This window comes from Musca autumnalis, unplaced genomic scaffold, assembly GCF_047663935.1.
Source record: "Musca autumnalis isolate F117 unplaced genomic scaffold, ASM4766393v1 scaffold_4, whole genome shotgun sequence".
Classification (NCBI taxonomy): domain Eukaryota; kingdom Metazoa; phylum Arthropoda; class Insecta; order Diptera; family Muscidae; genus Musca; species Musca autumnalis.
The window spans coordinates 62,487,955-62,508,871 of NW_027411977.1; the positions used below are offsets into that span (position 1 = coordinate 62,487,955).

At 35.2% G+C, this 20,917-nt stretch overlaps 1 protein-coding gene across 13 annotated transcripts in view; it reads right to left on the minus strand.

Annotated features, from left to right (window-relative positions):
- Positions 1-20,917, minus strand: part of axo (axotactin) — a 508,380-nt gene that overhangs the window by 413,560 nt on the left and 73,903 nt on the right. For 4 of the 13 annotated variants that reach the window (XM_073983734.1, XM_073983727.1, XM_073983735.1 and 1 more), the window contains exon 1: positions 19,440-20,178. The exons of the other annotated variants lie outside the window; for them this stretch is intronic. The gene's annotated coding sequence lies outside the window, so the exon portion shown is untranslated. Of the gene's footprint in view, positions 1-19,439; positions 20,179-20,917 lie in introns of those variants that run through there. 13 annotated transcript variants of the gene reach the window in all.

Genomic DNA, 20,917 nt, shown 5'->3' on the forward strand with positions numbered 1-20,917 from the left:
ACGACTATCCTAACCATATATGCATTTTCATAGTATTTCGCTGTCTAGCCATAACATGCAATAAATTGGGTCAGCATGCGTTAAGGGGTGACCTCCACTTGTAAATTTCAGAAAATCGAAAAAAAAATTGTTGGCTATCTTGGGATATACATAGAATCACTTTCAGAGTCGATTTAAGCATGTCCGTCTGTCCGTTCGCAATTACAAGTCCCATTTATTGTCCGATTCTGCTGAAAATTTGGGAATATAATTAGCCATAGAGAGAACGCTATTTTTTTTGGTGAAAATCGGTTCAGATTTGGATATAGCTTCCATATATATTTTTGGCCAATTACACATATTTGCTGCACCAAACACGCTGTATATGTCCGATTTCGATGAAATTTCGAATGTATGACTGAATTCGGTCTAGAAAGAAATGTGTCAAATAAGATCGAAATGGGTCCAGCTTTAGATATAGCTCCCATATATATTCCCGGCCGATTTCACGTATTAGCTTCACCAAGCACGCTATATATATTCGATTTCGATCAATTTTGGACTGTGTGACTAAATTCAGTCTAGAATTACTTCTGCCAAATTAAATGTGCTAAATTATATCGAATACGGTTGCGATTTGGACATAGCCCCATATATGTATATTTTCGACCAATTTGAGTTACTTGATTCACTAAGCTCGTTATATATGTATATATCCAAATTTCATGATTATATGTTCAGCCGATGCACTTGATGCACAAAGCACCCCATATCTGTCCTATTTTCATGAAATTTGCAGTGTGTGACGGAATTTGGTATAGAAATAAGTTTGCCATATTATATGGAAATCGGTTCAGATTTAGATATAGCTCCCATATATATTTAACAATTTCACAGTGGTGTAGGGTATCATAAAGTCGGCCCCGTTTGACTTTGAACCTTTCCTTACTGGTTATTTTTGGGCTTCTATCATGCTGTGGTGTCAGAATATGATTAATTTTGTTTGTGTCGCACTGTGATATAGAATAAAACATTTGTTTTCCTTGAAGAATTTCATGTAGATATTTATTATACCCTATACCACAATGTGGAAAAGGGTATTATAAGTTTGTTTTGGTAAAAATTCATGTAACACCGCGAAATATTCGTCGGAGACCCCCAATGTGGTATACCAATCGTCATATCTCGACGAGATAAAGCGATTTTGAGATGTGTGTCCGTCCGTCAGTCAGTCCGTCCGTCCGTCCGTCAGTCCGTCCGTCCGTCCGTCTGTCCATTATAAATTGTAAACACGCTCCAGGCCGCAATTATGGACCGATCATCACGAAATTTTGTATGGAGGTCGGGTTCAGATCAGAATAGATCCCTATTCTTATTGGTGATGATCGTGAAATATTTAGCGGGTGAAATGGACCAAAAACATAATATTTATCCACTTTTCTAGCGGCTCTGTAGGTCTCAATAATAGTCCGATCAACGCGTAATTTTAAATAAGGTAAGAGTATATCACAAAGGAGAAGCTTGCAATTTGAGATGGCGATCGGATAATATTTAGAGCGTTAAATGGACCAAAACTTTTGTGTGAAAATTGTGAAAATTTTTAATATACAGCTTATATCTTAATTCCTGGAAATGACATTCCGGACAAGTGAGATATACTTGAAAGTGGAACGCTTGACCTTTCAATTGATGCCAATTATGTGGGTGTGCATGATCAGATAACAGAGTTACAGCCTAATATATTCCGTTATTTGTTTGTAGTGTAATAATAAACTCGCTAGAAGTCGCAATTATACATCAATAGTCACGAAATTTTGCACCGGGTAAGAGTATAGGTCCAAAAAGATGCCTACAATTTTGAATGATGATCTGATATTCTTTCGCGGGTGAAGTGGACCATTACTTTTGTATGAAAAATATAAAAATTTTATTTTTGGTCGATATTTTAATTCCATGAGGACATATATATTTCGCAAAGTAGCCTACATATGAAAAAAACTACTGACCTTTCCTCTGATGTAAATTGCAATAAAGTGTTTGCTAGATAACGGGCCTACTGCCTAATATATAATGGGTTCTGTGTAGAGAATCACATTTTTATCCCATGTTACATACACTCCACGTCAGTAGAATAGAACACCTACATTTTTGTTAATATTAGCTTATTTATCCCAAAACGAATGAATCTGCGTTTTCGGTCTTGTGGGGATGTAAAGTCTATGATGTTCCGTAACAACCACATAAAAAATTATGTTTTTAGCTGTTCGCGAAATGATTTTCTGATCTATTTTCCGATAGCACTATGGAAAATAGGCATTTATTTTTGGTCATCAGGATAGAACAGTCACTTTATTTTCGCGAATTTTTGATATATTAACGCCGAATTTTCTATTAGTCGATAAAGCAAGGCTTTCACATCATTTTTCACCAAAGAAAACCTATAAATTATTCCGCGGACACCGAAATAACAGCGTTAAAGGGTATAAATTGACAGACATTAGAAACATCTCGGAATGTCAATAGGAGTCGCGCAGTTATGTCATATTTCTTCACAATAAGATAGAATATGACACAGACAACCTCGACGGATACAATCGAGTGCTTCGGATGCTGATAAGATGGAGCATTTACAAAATAATTATGCAAAACCTCAAAATTTCTTATAAAAACCTTGATGTTTTGTTCAATAAAATGGTTTTCCGCGAACAAGTCTGCCGTTCAAAGGCTTGGAAATATGCTCCAGATTTGGAGGAAGATAATCTGATACAAAAACAACCGTTATTTTAATACACTGAGAGCAATTTTAGTACTTATTAAAACAACATACGAAACCTAAAACCTCAATTTCCATGACTGTTTTTTTCCCGCGAAAACGGGGCTTTTACATTTGCGATTTCAGTTAAAAAAAACTACTAATTCGTTAAATCCGGTATGGAGAGCATAACCTGGTCCATTTATATTGCAGCATAACACTGTTAAGAACAGTCGCGGGCACCGAAATAGGAACACATATAAAATTCAAAGTCCAAAGGGTGTGTTCAATTTGATACTGTGCTAAAATTTCCCTCAGTGTATTAAAATAGCGGTTATTTTCATATCAGATTATTTTCCTCTAAATCTGGAGCATATTTCAAAACCATTAAATGGCAGACATGTTCGCGGAAAACCCATTTTATTGAACAAATCATAATGGTTATTTAAGAAATTTTGACCTTCTTCATAAATATTTTGAAAATATTCCATCTTATCAGCATCCGAAGCACTAGATTGTATCCGTCGAGGTTGTCTGTGTCATATTCTATCTTATTGTGAAGAAATATGACATAATTGCGCGACTCCTATTGATATTCCGAGATGTTTCCAATATCTGTCATTTAAACCCTTTAACGCTGTTATTTCGGTGTCCGCGGAATAATTTATAGGTTTTCTTTGGTGAAAAATGATTAGAAAGCCTTGCTTTATCGACTGAAAGAAAATTCGGCGTTAATATCTCAAAAATTCGCAAAAATAAAATGACTGTTCTATCCTGATGACCAAAAATTAATGCCCATTTTTCATAGTACAATCGGAAAAATGATCAGAAAATCATTTCGCGAAGAACTAGAAACATAATTTTTTCTGTGTTTGATATGGAACATTATCGACTTTAAATCCCTACAAAATTAAAAACGTAGATTCATTCGCTTCGGGATAAATAAGCCAACATTAACAGAAATTTAGGTGTTTTATTCTACTGACGTGGAGTGTATTGTCTCTCCAAAAGTTTATGTAACACCACGAAATATTCGTCCTAGATAAAGTTTGGGAATTCCCGACTTTTTTTCATTCCCGGGAAATCGGGAATGAAAATTTCTAATTCCCGGGAACCCGGGAATTCCCGGGACTATGGTAAGTCGAATTCGTGGGGCATAGACGTGACAGAGAGTAAGCAAACATGAAATACCTACTCCCCACGGTGCGCCTTAACTAAGTTTAAATGAAAGGTGCTTACACCTGGGAAGTTTTTGCGGATTCTAAAACTACAATGTTCATAAATGAGAGACATCAACGAAAAAATCTCCGGAGGGATTTTCAAATAAATCACGCTCAAAGTTCAATTTTTTAGAGCTTTATTATGTTTTGACAATTTTGCTCGAAAGCCGAAAACCCTATCGAAATGATATTAGAGCAAATATTGTAGCAGTGAAAATTATCAACATGAGATATACCATTTTTGAGATATAGAATTTCAAATTAGGACAATGAACTGGCTGTATCGTCTCCTTATAAAACACTGTCATGAAGGGTGCTTCTTAATTAACTTTAAATGAAAACCGCTTACACCTGAGTAGGTTTTGCGGATTCTGAAACGACAATGTTTATAGATGAGAGAAATCCAAAAACAAGAAAAAATCGCTGGACGGATTTTTAAATAAATCGCGGTCAAAGACCACATTTTTAGGGTTATTTTAGGTTTTCCTGATTTTGCTTGGAAACGGAGAATGAATGCAACCAATAAAAATTTAGACTAGAACAACCGTGACTAACTAAAAATAAAGAATTATGTGAATTTCAGAAAAAAAAAACACCAATTATTGAGAGCACCAAAATGTACATATGTATTTTGTACGAATTATACCGATTTTTACAATGGACCAGCAATTACAAATAATCGGGGCACGAATTATCGCTATTCTACTATATTTCCAATAATAAATAACTATAAGGCAAATAATATATGACTTATGCATAAAAATACAAATACCCGTATTCCCGTGAATTTCAAAAAAAATTTCCCGGGAAATCCCGTTCAAAAAATTTCGGGAATTCCCGGGAAATCCCGGGCCGGGAATTCCCGACCAGAAACTCTAGTCCTAGACCCCTTATTTGGTATGCCAAAATTCATATCTCGACGAGATAAACCGATTTAGCGATTGGTGTCCGTCCCTTAAAAATTGTAAACAAGCTTAAGGCCGCAATTATGGACCGATTGTAACGAATTTTTTAAGGAGGTTGGGTTCGGGCCAGAATAGAAATGATTAGTTTCTGCTGATGATCGTGAAATGTTCAGGGGATGAAATGGACCAAAAACAAAATTTTAACCAATTTTGTAGCGGCTCTGTAGGTCAAAATAATAACCCGCAAAATTTTAAACAAAGTTTGAGTTTATGATGAAGAAGAAGCGTACAAACCAACGTGAAGATCAGATAATACTTAGCGGGTTAAATGGACTGAAACTTTTTTGTAAAATTGGTAAAAATTTCAATAACGTAGCGGTTAAACAACGGAAGTAGTAGTACTACATAAGTGGGTCCCATTACATTTTAGTTTGTGTGAACTAAATTTTCCTTTCCTGCTACAAAAATGTCTGTCATGCTAGATAACTTTTTGGTTTTGGTCATAAGTATCATACATTACATCTCTGATATTTGATAATTACATTTTCTCAATCATTGACAAGAAGTTCCGTGGAGAGCTATTGTCCAGGGATAGTGGTATAGGGTATCCCATGGTCGGCTCCGTCCGACTATAGACTTTTCTTACTTGTTTTTTTTACATCAAGTCGAGAATATGATGTCAGATAAATGGCCGCCGCCACAGTTTATTTTCATTTGAGCCTTTTTTATGGCATTTTCCATCACTTTGGACAAAACTTCCGGCGATAGGTCAGATATTGTCTTTAAGAGCTGAAAGAGTCTGGGGCTTGTTGACATAAACCCGCGACTTCAAGAAGCCCCACAAAAAGAAGTCTGGAGCGGTAAAATCAGACGATCTTGCTGGTCAGTGCAAACCGCCAAAACGGGAGATGAGGCGCCCGGGAAATGCATCCTTCAGCATATCGGTTGTAGCACGTGTTCTGGAGCAGTGGAGCGTAACATTGTTTATTAACGTGTATTTCGCATGTGTTTACTACACAAATGTCAAAACAGAACTGACATTAGGGGCCAATCGCAAAATGTATAGCATTTTCTGATAGGAGGATTACTTTTGCGCCACCTTGTATTTCCGGCCGATTTCACGTATTAGCTGAACCAAGCACGCTATATATGTTCGATTTCGATAAAATTTGGAGTGTGTGTCTAAATTAGGTCTAGAATTAATTGCGCCATATTATATCGAAATCGGTTCAGATTTAGATATAGCTCACATATTAATTTTCGGCCCATTTCACGTATTCAATGTATTTTGAAATGAGTGGCTGATATCGGTCTAGAAATAAACGTGCCAAATTATATCGAAATCGTTTCCGATTTTGACATACCCCCATATATGTATATTTTCGGCTAGTTTGAGTAATTCACTAAACTCTTTATATATCCAATTTTGATGAAATTTGGAATGTGTGACGGAATTTGGTCTAGAAATAAATTATATCGAAATCGGTTAAGATTTGGATAAAGCTCCCATATATATGTTCGGCCGATTTGTGGTACTTCATACACAAAGCACCCTATATCTCTCCAATTTTTATGAAATTTTCAGTTTTGGTCTAGATATTAGTGTGCCATATTATATCGAAATCGGTTCAGATTTAGATATAGCTCCCATATATATTTTAAAAATACACAGTGGTTATTACTGGTTATTTTTGGCCTTATATCATGCTGCGGTGTCAGAATATGGGTAATTTTGTTCGTGTCGCACAGTGATATAGAATAAAACGTTTTTTTATTTGAAAAGTGTGCCTAATAGGGCATTTTTAATATTAATTTTAATTAATTTCTCGTTAGAGTCGAGCTTAATGACCAATGATGCAAGTGAAAAAGGAAAGCCGAAGAATCGAACCCAACACAACCACCACTATGTGACATGCATGTTTCGCCTTTAGTAGAGGTTCGCTATCACCTAACTTTTCCTCTTTCAAATGCAATTTGTATTTTTACAACGCTAAAGATTTGTTCAATTATTGTATGGCTTTCATGACAAACGCTTAGCGTAGGTTTTGAAAGTTATGAGTTTGGCTCTGAACGCTTACACGCCGTGACAACATTTTTTGTTTCATGTGTTTTTCAAGGACGTGGATTCAAACCCCAGCCTGGCTCAAGCTGATTTTTATTTGAAAATTATTTGCGTTATGTTTTCTTTGAAAAATTAATGTAAATATTTATTAAAAAATAACTTAGAAGGCTAGAAAATTGAAATTTCAATATATTCTCAAAGGATTTTTTAGTATTTATTTTTTAAGGACACTGTTTTTCTTGTTAAGGCACAAGAAAATTTTTAACGTTAAAAACCCAGTGAGTGATGCGGGCAATATGTGCCTTATCGAAACAATGGTTTTAGACCCCAAGTATGTTTGCACGAAATCCGTTTCGGACAATTTTGAGTCGGTTTAGCAATGTCCGTCCGTCTGTCTGTCTGAGTGGTGCGCGCGATAACTCTCGAAAGGATGAACCGATTTGGTCCAAAATTTCAGGTCCGAAAGTGGACTACATTTCTATATTTGTCCACACAAAATTTCGGATAAGTTCACTCTTGTTGAAGCAACTTCCATTCGTTGCCTCAATTACAACGGTAAATGTTTTTTCGGGGGCAAGTCCATACTTCTTGAGAAAACAGCCAGAAGGGTGTAAAAACCCCTATGGAACCATGTGTAGTCTAAATTTGTGTCTAAGTGCATTTTAAGGTCTGTTCGAATTTCGAAGATCCTTTGGAAATGTATACCGATGCTGTTCGTTGTGTGGGATCTGTATCCACATGTGAGCCGGTTTCCATATAATTTGGCAAATTTATTGATGGAGATTGCTGCACCAAATATCTTAAACTGTGCAAATTTATATATGGGAGCTATATCGAAATCTGAGCCGATATTCTCCAAAAGCAATAGCGTTCGACATTTGGCAAAAAAAACGATGTTCCGTAATTTTCATGTAAATTGGATAATAAATGAGTACTGTACTTTGTTTACAAAACTACGTGGATAGACAGATGGACGGACAAATCGACAGATGGACATGCGTAATTCGACTCAGAAAGTGATTATATTTATATCTCTAAAAGGAAGTATGGATGAATCTATTTTCCCTTACATGTTACAAACTAATGCACAGAGACATAATACACCTTACCACAGCGTGGTGTAGGGTCACTGTGCTCTTGAACCAACTTTAAATGGAAGGTGCTTACACCTGGAAATGCTCATAGATGAGAAAAATCAAAGAAAAAAAATCGCCGGATCGCTTTTTAAATAAATCGCGGTCAAAGTTCACATCGTTAGGGTTATTTTTAGGTTTTCACGATTTTGCTTGGAAACCGCAAGTCCGCTTGAAATAGGATTAGAGAAAATGTTATAGCACTGAAAATTCTCTACAACATTGGCATTCATGATATTTTCGTAGATTTTGCCGTTTTTGAGATATAGAAGTTCAAACTGAGACAATGCCTTATTTTAAAACGATGAATAAAAATCGCTTACACCCGGGAAGTTCTTGCGGATTCTGAAACAATAATGTTATAGATAAGAAAAATCCAAAAAGAAGAACAAACCGATGAAGGGATTTTTAATAAATTGCGGTCAAAGTTCACATTTACAGGTTTATCTTAGGTTTTCGCGATTTTGCTTGGAAACCAATAGCCCCGTCAAAATGTGGCTAAAAAATGTTGTAGCTGTGAAAATTCTCTAGAGGATTAACCGTTATGATTTGTTCCTAGGTTTTACCATTTTCGAGATATAGAAGTTCAGATCACATTTTAAGGTTTTTTTCGGTTTCCACGATTTGCTTCGATACGGTAAATCTTATCGAAATGATAAGTACCATTTCGATAGGGCGTGCGGTTTCCCAGCAAAATCGTGGACCTCGAAAATTCTCAAAATGTGAACTTTGACCGCGATTTATTTAAAAAGCGCTCCGGCGATTTTTTTGTTTTTTGATGTTCTATGAACACCTTCCATTTAAAAATCGTTCAAGAGCACCGTGGGGTATAAGTATTAACTAATATAATATCTTTAAAAATAACAAGTTAGAACGGAGTTAAGTTCGACCAGGTCTACCCTTTTATGACTAAATACCAAATCACGGTGCGCCTTAACTAATTTTAAATGGAAGGTGCTTACAGCTGGGAAGTTTTTGCAGATTCTGAAACTGCAATGCTCATAGATGAGAAATTCGAAGAAGCAAAAAAATCACCGGAGTGATTTTCAAATAAATCGCGATTTAAGTTCACATTTTTAGGGGTTCTTTATGTTTTCACGATTTTGCTTGGAAACTGATATTCCTATGTAAATGGGTCTAAAGAAGATGTTGTAGCTGAAAATTCTTCACAAGAATAACCTTTATAATATTTTCGTAGGTCTAACCGTTTTTGAGATATAGAAGTTCAAATTGAGACAATGCATTGACTGTATCGCCTCCTTATAAAACAACACAATTACTGCAATTTCCCAAATTAAACTTATATATCTTGAAAATGGTACAACCTCAAAAAAATTAAACCAGCCAATCTTGTAGATAATTTTCACAGCTTCAACATTTTCTTTAGTCCCATTTTGATATGACTTGCGGTTTCCAAGCAAAATCTTGAAGACTTAAGATAAAAACCTAAAAATTTGAAAATGGTAAAACCTCAAAAATGGTAAAACCTACGAAAAAACCTAAAAGTCAGTCTTGTAGAGAATTTTCACAGCTACAATATTTTTTTAGACACATTTCGATATGACTTGCGGCTTGGAAACCGCAAAATCGTGAAAACCTAAAAAATCCCTAAAATTGTGAATTTTGATCGCGATTTATTTAAAAAGCCCTTCGGCGATTGTTTCTGATTTTTTTAATTTTTCTTATCTATGAACATTTCTGTTTCAGAATCCGCGAAATCTGTACATGTGTAAGCGGTATTCATTAAAAGTTAGTTAAGGTACACTGAGCATGATATTGTTTTATAAGGAGACGATACAGTCAGTGCATTGTCTCAATTTAAACTTCTATATCTCAAAAACGGTAAAACGTACGAAAATATCATTTATATCAATCTTGTGGAGTTATTCCGGTTGAATAATGTGACTAAAACTTTTCAAATAACGAAAATTGGAAGTCCCGTTTTAGGGGGACTGTATAAAATGTTGACCTATGCCGAGCAAATTCTGGAGGAAAGTTCTGTACCACATTTCAGTCGTTTCGGTGCAACAATGTGACTTATATGTGGGGTTACCTTTCTATGAAGGCTATATGAAGACGTGAGCATATACCGACAAATTTAAGGCGGAAAGTTTTATACCCCCAAAGAAGACTAAACACCAAATGTCAGCTATTTTGGTGGGATACTGACGTCAAACCCTTCGAAATACCGACAATCGGGAGGGGACTCTATGAAGAGGTGGACCTATACCGACAAATTTCAGGTGGAAAGTTGTATATCCCTAAAGAAGACTATATACCACACTTCAGTCTTTTCGGTGGGATATTGAGGCCACAACCTTCAAAATATCGAAAATCGGGAGGCACCAGGGGTTATATGAAGTCGTGGCCTTGTGCCGACAAATTTCCGGTAGAAAGTATCATATCCCCACAGAAAACTTAATGCCAAATTTCAGCCATTTTGGTGGAATCTTGAGTTGACAACCTTCAAAGTACGGAATTTCGGGAGGTACAGTTTTATGGAGGCTATATGAAGGCGTGGACCTATACCGACAAATTTCATACCCCTAACGAAGCCTAAATACCAAATTTTAGTCAATTAGGTTGGATATTGAGGCCACAACGCTCAACGGGACGGAACCTTTCTATGGGGCGTGGATCTATACCGAGAAATTTCTGTTGGAAAGCTTTATATACAAAATTCAAGCCCTATCAGTGGGATATTAACGCCACAATCTTCAAAATATTGAAAATCGGGATGTACGTTCCTAAGGGGGCTGTATGAAGGCGTGAATCTATACCTACAAATTTCAGGTGGAAAGTGTTATACCCTTAACGAAAACCTAATACCAAATTTGCATGTCGGTTTGATATTTAGGCCACAACCTTCAAAATATCGAAAATCGGGAGGTATCGTTCGGCTATATCTAAACATGGACATCAATACCAAACATCCTAGGAGTAATAGGTCTATCTTAAAAATTGCGAGCTGTATCTTGATTTAAACAGAAGGACGGACAGACGTACACGGTTTTATCGACTTAGAATTTTGTGCTGATCAAGAATATATAAACTTTGTAGGGTCTTTATAGGGTTATGTTGGAGGGTATAAAAAATTTCGTACATCTTGGAACTCATTAATTAGTATAGTCTCATTTCCTTTCGAAACAAACTCCATATAATATTTAGGGACACATAGTAAAATCTTACAATCTCAGCAAAATGTTGTTCTCAACTTTGCAGAATCTCTGCATATTTGAATGAATGGAAAAGGATAAAAAATACATATATTTGTGTTTTTTGACAAACAGAAAAACAAAAACACCTTAATGCACGGAAAACTACTAACATGTGTTTGTTGTTAATAACAGAACCCTTAAACTTCTCATTGTACCTGGTTTGTACACAAGATCTGTAACAATAACAACACTGTCATTCATGTGTTTTGTAATGGACAACACTAATGATGGTAAACAAACAAATTTTGTTTGTAAACACGTGTATGAACTGACTATGGAAATTTGAGTTTTCAGGACTTCAGGTATGAATGAAATTTGTCTTCATGGAAGAAATTTCCTTATATAAATTTGAAACCAATGTCATTATGACAACATTATCCTCTCGGAACACAACGAGGAAACAACATCTTATTCAGTTTCTTTAAAACTACAAAGAAATTTCTAAACATGGAATCAAAATCGATTACTTACGTTATTTTCATGTATCGCGAACAATTACGTCAAAAAGAGACTCTAACACGTTTACAACGCACCAAACTATCACTCACCGATAAATTGATAAAGAAGACAGCAACCCAATTGGATCAATGCAGTACAGAAGATGTGCTGGCATTCAACCAGGAGCTACTCTTCAAGAAGAAACTAAAACATGAAATATACGAGGCAAGGCAAACGAAGCAGGCACAAATTACCAATAAACTACAAAAGAAATTGGTTTCGAAGTCACGCTGGCGTGAAGTTATTCTACCTTGAGAGGTAAAGCTGAGGCTGTGTTAAATTTAAATATCTATAAGAGGAATTTCTTTACTTAATCACGTAATATCATTAAAAATGAAAATTAGCTATAAGTTTGCTATTAAGTTAATTACTAAACAAATTAATATTGCATTTTTATGAAATAAAAATTGTTAAATGAAGATTTTGAATTGGATGTCATTGTTTTACTTTTACAAAACAAAAAAAAAAATAATTATAGATTTGATTTTTGGGTTTAATAATTCCTTAAAATCCATTTTGTATAGCTACCCAAGAAAATCGTCATTAAAAATCATCTTACTAACCAAAGGACTTGAATATAATAAACTTCAATGGGGATGTACCATTATCTGTGTATGGGATAAGGTTTCAAAATCAAGGTCCTCTGCGCACAAAAAACGTTAAAGTTTCTACCTCCTGTAAAAATTACTCGGAATCTGTGGTTAAAACTTAAGACCGGAAAGTACATTTTATACCCTCCACCATAGTATGTAGAGTATATTTAATTTGTTTTTGCTGTTTTTGACGCATTGAAATTATAATTTGCGACGCTATAAAGTACATACGGGGAATTCTGAGTGAAATCGGACACTTTTTCAAAAAGTTGTTTTTGATATCCTTTTTTGTACCCTCCACCAATATATTTTTAAGGTTTTAGCCTCATTATCGCACCGAAATGGCTGAAATTTTGTACTTAGTCTTCGTTGGGGGTACAAAACTTTCCCCCATAAATTTTGAGGTATAGATCCACGCCTTCATATAGCCCCCATAGAATGGTAACTCCCCATTACCTATTTCCTCAATATTCCACCGGCTGAAATTTGGTATTTGGTCTTCATTTGGGGTACGAAGCGTTGCATATGAAATTTGTCGGTATAGGTCCACGCCTTCATATAGCCCCCATAGAAGGGTACCACCCTATTTTCGGTATTTTAAAGGTTTTAGCCATATTATCAGACCGAAATGGCTGGAATTTGGTCCTAAGTCTTCGTTACCGGTATACAATTTTCCCCCAGAAATTTTTTGGTATATGTCCACGCTTTCATATAGTCCCCATAGAACGGTACCTGCCAATTTTCGGTATTTTGCAATTTGGCTGCAATTTGGTATTTGGGCTTAATTTGGGGTACTAAACGTTCTATATGGAATTTGTCGGTAGAGGTCCACGCCTTCATATAGCTCCCATAGAACGTACCTTCCGATTTTCGGTGTTTTGAAGGTTGTGACCTCAATATTCCTCAGAAATGGCTGAAATTTGGTATTTAGTCTTCGTTGGGGGTATAAAACTTTCCCCCAGAAACTTGTTGGTACATGTCCACGCCTTAGAATAGCCCCCATACAACGGTACCTCCCTATTTCCTTTATTTCGAAGCTTGTGGCCTGAATATTCCACGAATTATCAGTATAGGTCCGCGGGTTACTATATCCCCCATAGAAGCGTACCTCCTGATTTTCGGTATTTTGAAGTTTTTACCGAAATATCGGAAATTTGGTACTTAGTCTTCTTTGAGTCTAAAAACTTTCCGCCTGAAATTTGTAGGTATAGGTCGACGTATTGATATATTCCCAAGGAACGGTACCTCCCGAATTTCGGTATTTTGAAGTTTAGCCACATTGTTTTACCGGACTTGCTAAAATTTGGTATTTACAGCCTGGTTTTGTAAAAAGTTTTTGCCCATTAGTTCGTACCGCCAATTCTTCATATTAGCTTTGTTCCTTTAATTTTTTTTATAATAAAAGTAGCAAAAGAGAAAAGTTATTTCTACTCTCAGAAAACTGTGAAAATTGCTCTCACGTAACAAGTTTTGCACAAAAGTACAGAAACGGACAAATAGTAGATCTGGCAGCAATGTCAAAAAACAAACATGGCTGCTTAAAAAAATAACAAACAAAATAATTTTCACTGTTTTTTATTTTTTATTTCACTGGTTTAAATTTTTATTATTTTATTGTATTTCTTTTTATTTTGCTTTGACAAAGCGCGCAGTTTTCTTTTTTCCTTTTGCCTTAATTGTCATATTAATGTCAAATCAGCAGTTTGACAGATTTTCCACTTTTTACACAACTTTTTTTTTTTTGAGCAGAAAGTAGTAAAAGAGAAAGCCATTCTGGCTCTCTCCTCTCTCACTCTCTTAAAAATTGCTTCCAGTTTTACTACTTTTTGCGGTTAAGGAACGCTTTCCGAGTTTAAAATGGTAAAACTTGAAGAAACTTTAACGTAAAGGAACAAAGCTATTATGTGAATTATTTTTTGACAAATTTGTTTACATTTTTGTCTTCTTTTTTGTTTGTCATCTGTTTATCGGGGTTGCCATATATATTACGTACCGATGCAGATGCAAAATTCACAAAATAAGCTTTTCCGAAATAGACGAAAGCTTTTAGATAAAGGCGAATGGTTCGTAAAATTTTACATGAACCTAATTGTGAACGTATACGAACGGTTCGTGTGACAGGCAGGCTTTTTTACAAAAACATGCTATTAGTCTTCTTTATTTACTTCAATACAACTCGTGGTGGAGGGTATAACAAGTTCGCCGTGGCCGAATTTAATGCCGTTCTTACTTGTTATACCCTACACCACTATGTGGGAAGGGTATTATAAGTTGTTTTTTTTTTCCAAAAAGTTTGTAATGCATCGAAATAATGGTCGTAGACCCATACATATATATGCCAAAATGAATGCCAAAATGAGTCGATCTGGCTTTGTGTGTCCGTCCGTCCGCCGGTCCGTCTGTCCATCTAAACCTTGTAATCACACAGCAGGTCGCTATTTTAATCCGATCGTCAGCACATTTTGGGTGTTGATGAAGGTCCCGGAGGGGAAGACGCCTATTGATTTTGGTGATGGTCGGATAATATTCAGGGTTCGGAATGGACAAAAAACTTATTTGAAGAAAAAGTCAATATTTTATTTCAAGGCGAATATCTCCGCTTCTATATCACCAATATTTTTGAAAATTGAACATAGCTGAAGTAAACGTTTACCCTTTTAGAACCCGCGACTTGTGATTATATATTATACAAATTAAATATTTTTGGATAAAATGAAATGGTTTTGGACGTGGCAAAAAATATTGGCCTTAAAAGATAATTCGCATGGACGCTGTGGCCATATTTACGTTAAAAAACGGGTAAAAATGGGTTGAAGCCAATATGTCTTTTTTTTGTTTTCTCTCGATTTGTGAGTAAACTACATTTCTCTCGATTTTCCTGTCAAAGTAAAAGTAGAAGCAAACTAAATAAGGATCATCTCACTAATGTATCACTTTTCAAAATTTGAACTGTTTCTACCATTAAATGATGCTGACATTTTGAAGCCAGATTTACAGTGTTTTTTGAAACGTTCTTCTAATTTCATTCCGCAAACAGTTTTTTCAAAAAATCATATATAGGATTGTAGTACTTGCGATTCTGAGTTATTTGATACGTATATTGTGAATGTAGTCTGCACAGCTTCATAGAAATCTGCATCCAAATGCGGAAATTTTGTGCGAACATTTTTCTAAAAATCATATTTTTCGGGTCTAATATTTGCAATTGTCATTGGAATACCGCGTACTCCATTGCACATTTTGATTTTTTACGTGCCGGATCCAATAAATCATTCCCCGTGAAAATCCATCTACTAAAACGCGAGTTACAAGAAATTCCAAAGTAGAAAAATCACCTAAAATTGTTTTAAAATATCGCGTGTTTTTTCGCGTTTTCTGCGGGTCGTTTCCACTGCAATGAAAAAACTAGTGCATTATCTTCGTTTTAGCGGAAACAGAGATGTCAAAACTTGACTACATTAATTTTATCCCAAAAAATAGTGTGTGATGCTACATCCACGGTTCTTGATTGATCGCCTTGAAAAACAGATATATCGATATAGATGTTCATGGTGAACACTGAAATCGGATGCGGACAAAAATTGTATGCACTTTGCGCAAATTAGCGATATTTTATAGGGTTTTTAATGCTAAGATGCAGCCGATGCTACAACATAGCCTCCAAATTAAATTTCGAAAAATATATACAATTTAAAAGACATGGTCTTGCTGTAAATTAAAATCACATGCGGACAAAATGATTTTGATAATTACGCGATTTACACGTATTTAAAATGTTATTTGACCTGTATTTCCATTTCAGAAGCTTTGAGATATATCCCCATCAACTCAGTTACCTTCCCTAATGGGAAAGCTTTAATATGAATGTCAATAAAGCAAAATCCGTCTATTTTATTGGGAGATTTAAGCAAAATGAAGGAAGTATTCCTATAGATTTTTCCAATATTTTCTACTACATAATGCATGTGAAAAAATATTTTTTCAAACAAAAAATTATTTTTTGGCCAAAATATGTACTTATTTTGCTTGTAACATTGAAACTATAAGACTATAGTCTCATTTGATTCACCGTGAAGTTTTGATCCACAACGATTTTTTATGTCATTTTATGACCACTAAATGGGCCTTAATTTTGAAAAAAAGTTGACTTACATTCAATAATTTATCAATTTTATGTACATTCCGCGAATTCTGTGTAACATTTTGCAGGTATAATGCAATCTTGCTAGTGTTTTTCTTTATAATTTTATTGTAACTTTTTATTATAATAAATATTTGAAATAAATAAATAAATATTATGCAATCTACTCACTGAAGTCACTTCGAGAGCACTTTTTTGTAACAATTGTGCTCATTAAAATAATTAACGTTTTTATAATATTTTCTTTATTAAAAAGCGAAATAAAAGCGCCATAACTTTTGTCCGCAACAACCAAAAATTGGCTCGCGACCAGATTCGTTCTGGGAATTATTTTCTTAACCTACATATCAACAAGTAAGAAAGTATCAGTCAGCTGAGCCGACAGAGATATACCCTCAGCCACGTACCCGAAGAAAAAAAGTTAACACAATACTTCTGTAGGTTTTTTAGCTGTTGGGAAAATTTTCCAGGATGGAAAGGGCCGCAAAAAACTACATGTTGCAACAAAATTCAGAATGATCCAAGACGAGTGCATTTTTTCCAAACTTTGGGTAGGGTGTACCCATAGGAGTGATCCGATGTAGTACATATTCGGACCTAATACAAATCTGTAGGAAATGTTTTTTTTCTTTATTAGTCTATGGATATTTTCCTTACCGACTATATAATTAAAAAAATATGTTGTACTTAATTTTCTGAATTTAAATATATAACAATTTTACTTTTCAATTTACAAAGTTTGAGCTAAATCGATTTCTCTCTTAAAGGGTTATTTTACACATTAGCCAGTTTAGGTGGTTCCGGTAGGATTTTCTGGACCTTTTTGGGTTATTATCTCAGGAAGTATGGACTTGCCCACGAAAAAAAAAATTACATCGTCGTAACAGGGGCCGCAAGTGCAACCTGCTGCATTACAAATTATTAAGATCAGAGAGGAGTTGTTAAACTAACTTTTTTCAAATTTTGTGTGGGAGGTACTCAAATGAGTGGACCGATATAGTCCATATTAGAACTCGATCTATGCCTGAAAGTAATATTACCAATAGCAAAGTTTGGCTCAATTCGGTTATTCCCTCCTAGAGTTATCATGCCCACAATCTTGGCGAAAAATTTTGAACCTTTGTGGGGGAGGTACCGGAAGGAGTGGACCGATATGGTCTATCTTCGAATTTAAACTAAGTTTGGACAAAATATTGAAAGACCCAAAATTTTAACCAAATATGTTGATCCGTTCGAGAGTTATCGTGCGCTCCAACTACGACACATGGTATTATATGGGTTGTTTGCAGTTTTCGTGCTGATTTCTGAGGATATATGGACTTGCTCTTGAAAAAAATTATATCGTCGTAATGAGGGTAGTGAATACAAGTGGCTGCAACAAAAATCAAAGCGATTCGAGAGCATGCCTTAAACTGCAGTTAAGCAAAATTTTGTGTGGGAGGTCTAAATCCATTATTTCGATGAGGCACATTTTTGGCCGTATCAAAGTGTAAATACCCTCTTTAGTCTAAAGGCTAAGGGTATAAAAATCGTTGATGTAGCGCGAAAAAAAATTATCTTTTTTTTATGAAATGGAATATGAAATAATTGACAATATTCGTGATATGGGTTATATCAAAACCTGCTAATGAAAGTAGAAAATATCACCTTTGCAACGATGTAACGATGTTTGTCGTAGGTGGACAAACAACGAAGTTATCGCAATACCCGTAATAGAACCCAACTTTTCATTTTTGCGATTTTAATAATAATGACGAATATCACAGCTTCGGTTTGGAGACCTTCCAAAAAACAAAGTCTGACTACGAAAGTAAAATATCCCATTTTTACAATGATGCAAAGTAGGTTGACGTATGTGGCCAAATAACGGAGATATCGCAATAGTCGGTAATACATCCTGTTTTGGTCGGATCGTCACGAAATTTTGGGGGTTAATGGGGGTCCTACAGAAGAAGAAGGCTATTGATTTTGGTAATGGTATGATAATATTCAGGGGTCGGAATGGGCAAAAAACTTATTTGGAGAAAAAGTCATAGTTGGTCACACAAGAGAGATATCGCAATAGTCGGTAATCCATCCCTTTATACATTTTTTGTGCAATCACACTATAGGTCGGAATTTTGATCGGATCCTCCCAAAATGTTGGGGGTTGATGGGGGTCTCACCGAGAAAGAAGCCTATTGATGGTTGGCGTACATCCCACTTTTCCATTTTATATTTGAGTTGTACTGACGATTCACTTAAATGCGTTTCAACAAAATTGAACTGTATTAATGAAGACATCCAGAGCAAAGGGTTTCACATAGTCGACCCAGACCCGACTATAGCCTTGGCTCACTTTTTTTTAATAATTAAGATTTTATGAATTCTTAGGTAAAAACTCACTAAAATATAATACAGGGATACGAGGTTTTAAAAAAAGTCATAACCCTAATATACACATTCATACGACAAAAATGTGCCTCATCGAAGTTATGGTTTTAGACCAAGTATGTATGTTTGTTTTAGACAATTTGGCTGGAGATCACGATCTTTGTGGCTGGAGATCACGATAGTTCGGAGATGGGCCATATCGGTTCACTCCCTCGGGTTCTAAAATTTTGACAAAAATTGTACTCATATTTTTAATTTTTGCAACATGCTGTTTCCTGGGTTCTTTTACTACTGCTACTGCTTGTGGATAAGTATTCCAAAATGGGCTATGTCGGTCCATTCCTTTAGGTACCTCCCCCCATAACTTTTGATCTTTAATCCAAATCCATATTCTTATCGCTTCATACGTCCAAAATTTTGAAAATATGTACGTTTTTTTTTTGGAAAACAGTTTTTCAATTCACACAGTCTGAAGATATATCTCTTGTTAATTATGAAGATTGAATTTCCTGTGTATTTGAAAGTAATATGGTTTCACATTAAGACAAAAAAAAAAACATTTTACCTGCGTTGCATGTGTATGTGTTAGAGAATTATCCACAAATTAGTCGAAAGACCACTTTTTTCCTTTCCCTTCCTCGTTGTGGCTTCTTAAGTTACACTTTTGTAAAGTGTGTAAACAACAAAACGTAAATAGGTTACTACGATATCCTCAAGGATATGTGTGTGTACCCGCGGAAAATATATACACATACAATGTATATACAAACAAACATACATATAATCGTATAATACACCACCGATGGCAAAATAAAAAATAAAATACTGTATCGTTTATTTTTTTCGCTAAAGGAGGTCAATTAACAACCGTAAACCGCTTCGAATTAAATTGCATTTAACCCCCAAACGAGATTACCGACAGTAAACATTTATAAATAATTACATCAATAAATGACATTTAAATGGGGCACAGTTTGAACTTTATTCTTCAATTGCTGCTGTAAACACAAACTTTTACATTTTTCAGACTATTTTCCTTTTTTTTGGTTTCACTGAAATTCCCATTTGAGATGGATGATGATACAGCCACCCAACCACTTGATGAGTTTTCAATTTATTTTGATTTCCTTTTTATTCATTCCATTTAAATACTTTTTGTAGAGATTTTTTTTTTGCTTTCCTTTTGTGATTTTTTTTTTTTGCTTTAAATTATTTTTCTTTATTTTTTTTCCGTACACTTTCCGTTTTCTAGACCGTATGACCTCCGTTAGATGACTAAATGTTAGTATGCTAAATGTAAAACTAAGCAAATAAAAGAGAGGACCCAAGAGAGTGAGTGAGAGCCCCACTTAGTTGGAGCTCATGTAGCGTTTTATTGTCTCCCTCATATATGCGTGAGATTGTTGTATTCAATACATCCAAGTAGTGCCTTATTATTTACTTAGTAGTCACATACTAACACACTAACAAAGAATATTTGGATTAGTCGGTAACTAACTAAGTAAGCAATCATAAAATGAGCTTGCTGTTGTTGTAGTTGTTTCCTTTTGATTGTGTATTTTCATTCATTCATTCATGATTGTTTCGCTTTCGTTGTTCATTACTACCATCAGCTGGTTCATGCAATTTTCTGGGTTAGTGGTATTCATTAGAAGAGTCCTTCTTGGCTGCGATGTTTAGGTGTGTGTGTGTGACAATGCCAGGACGTTAATTTACTTGTGTGTTTGCACATAATAATGGATACTTGTGGCGCCTTAGCCTGTGAGGGTAGGGGTGGGGGGATAAGACACTAATATTCATGGGAAAAAATTTATTCATACTGTTAAAGAGAACGGGAAATATGACGATAATAGTTGGCGATATGGACATTACTATAACGGTAATTTAAAAAAGTGGGAAAGACTCAAAATGGCATAGCATAAGAATGTGATGTCTTAGTAACTCACCCTAGTAAAAATCCACCACTGTAAAAAACCCAACACATACTGGAGGCGTATTGTATTTTAGCTGTCATGAGACAAGACGTGAATTTGGCTATGGGCT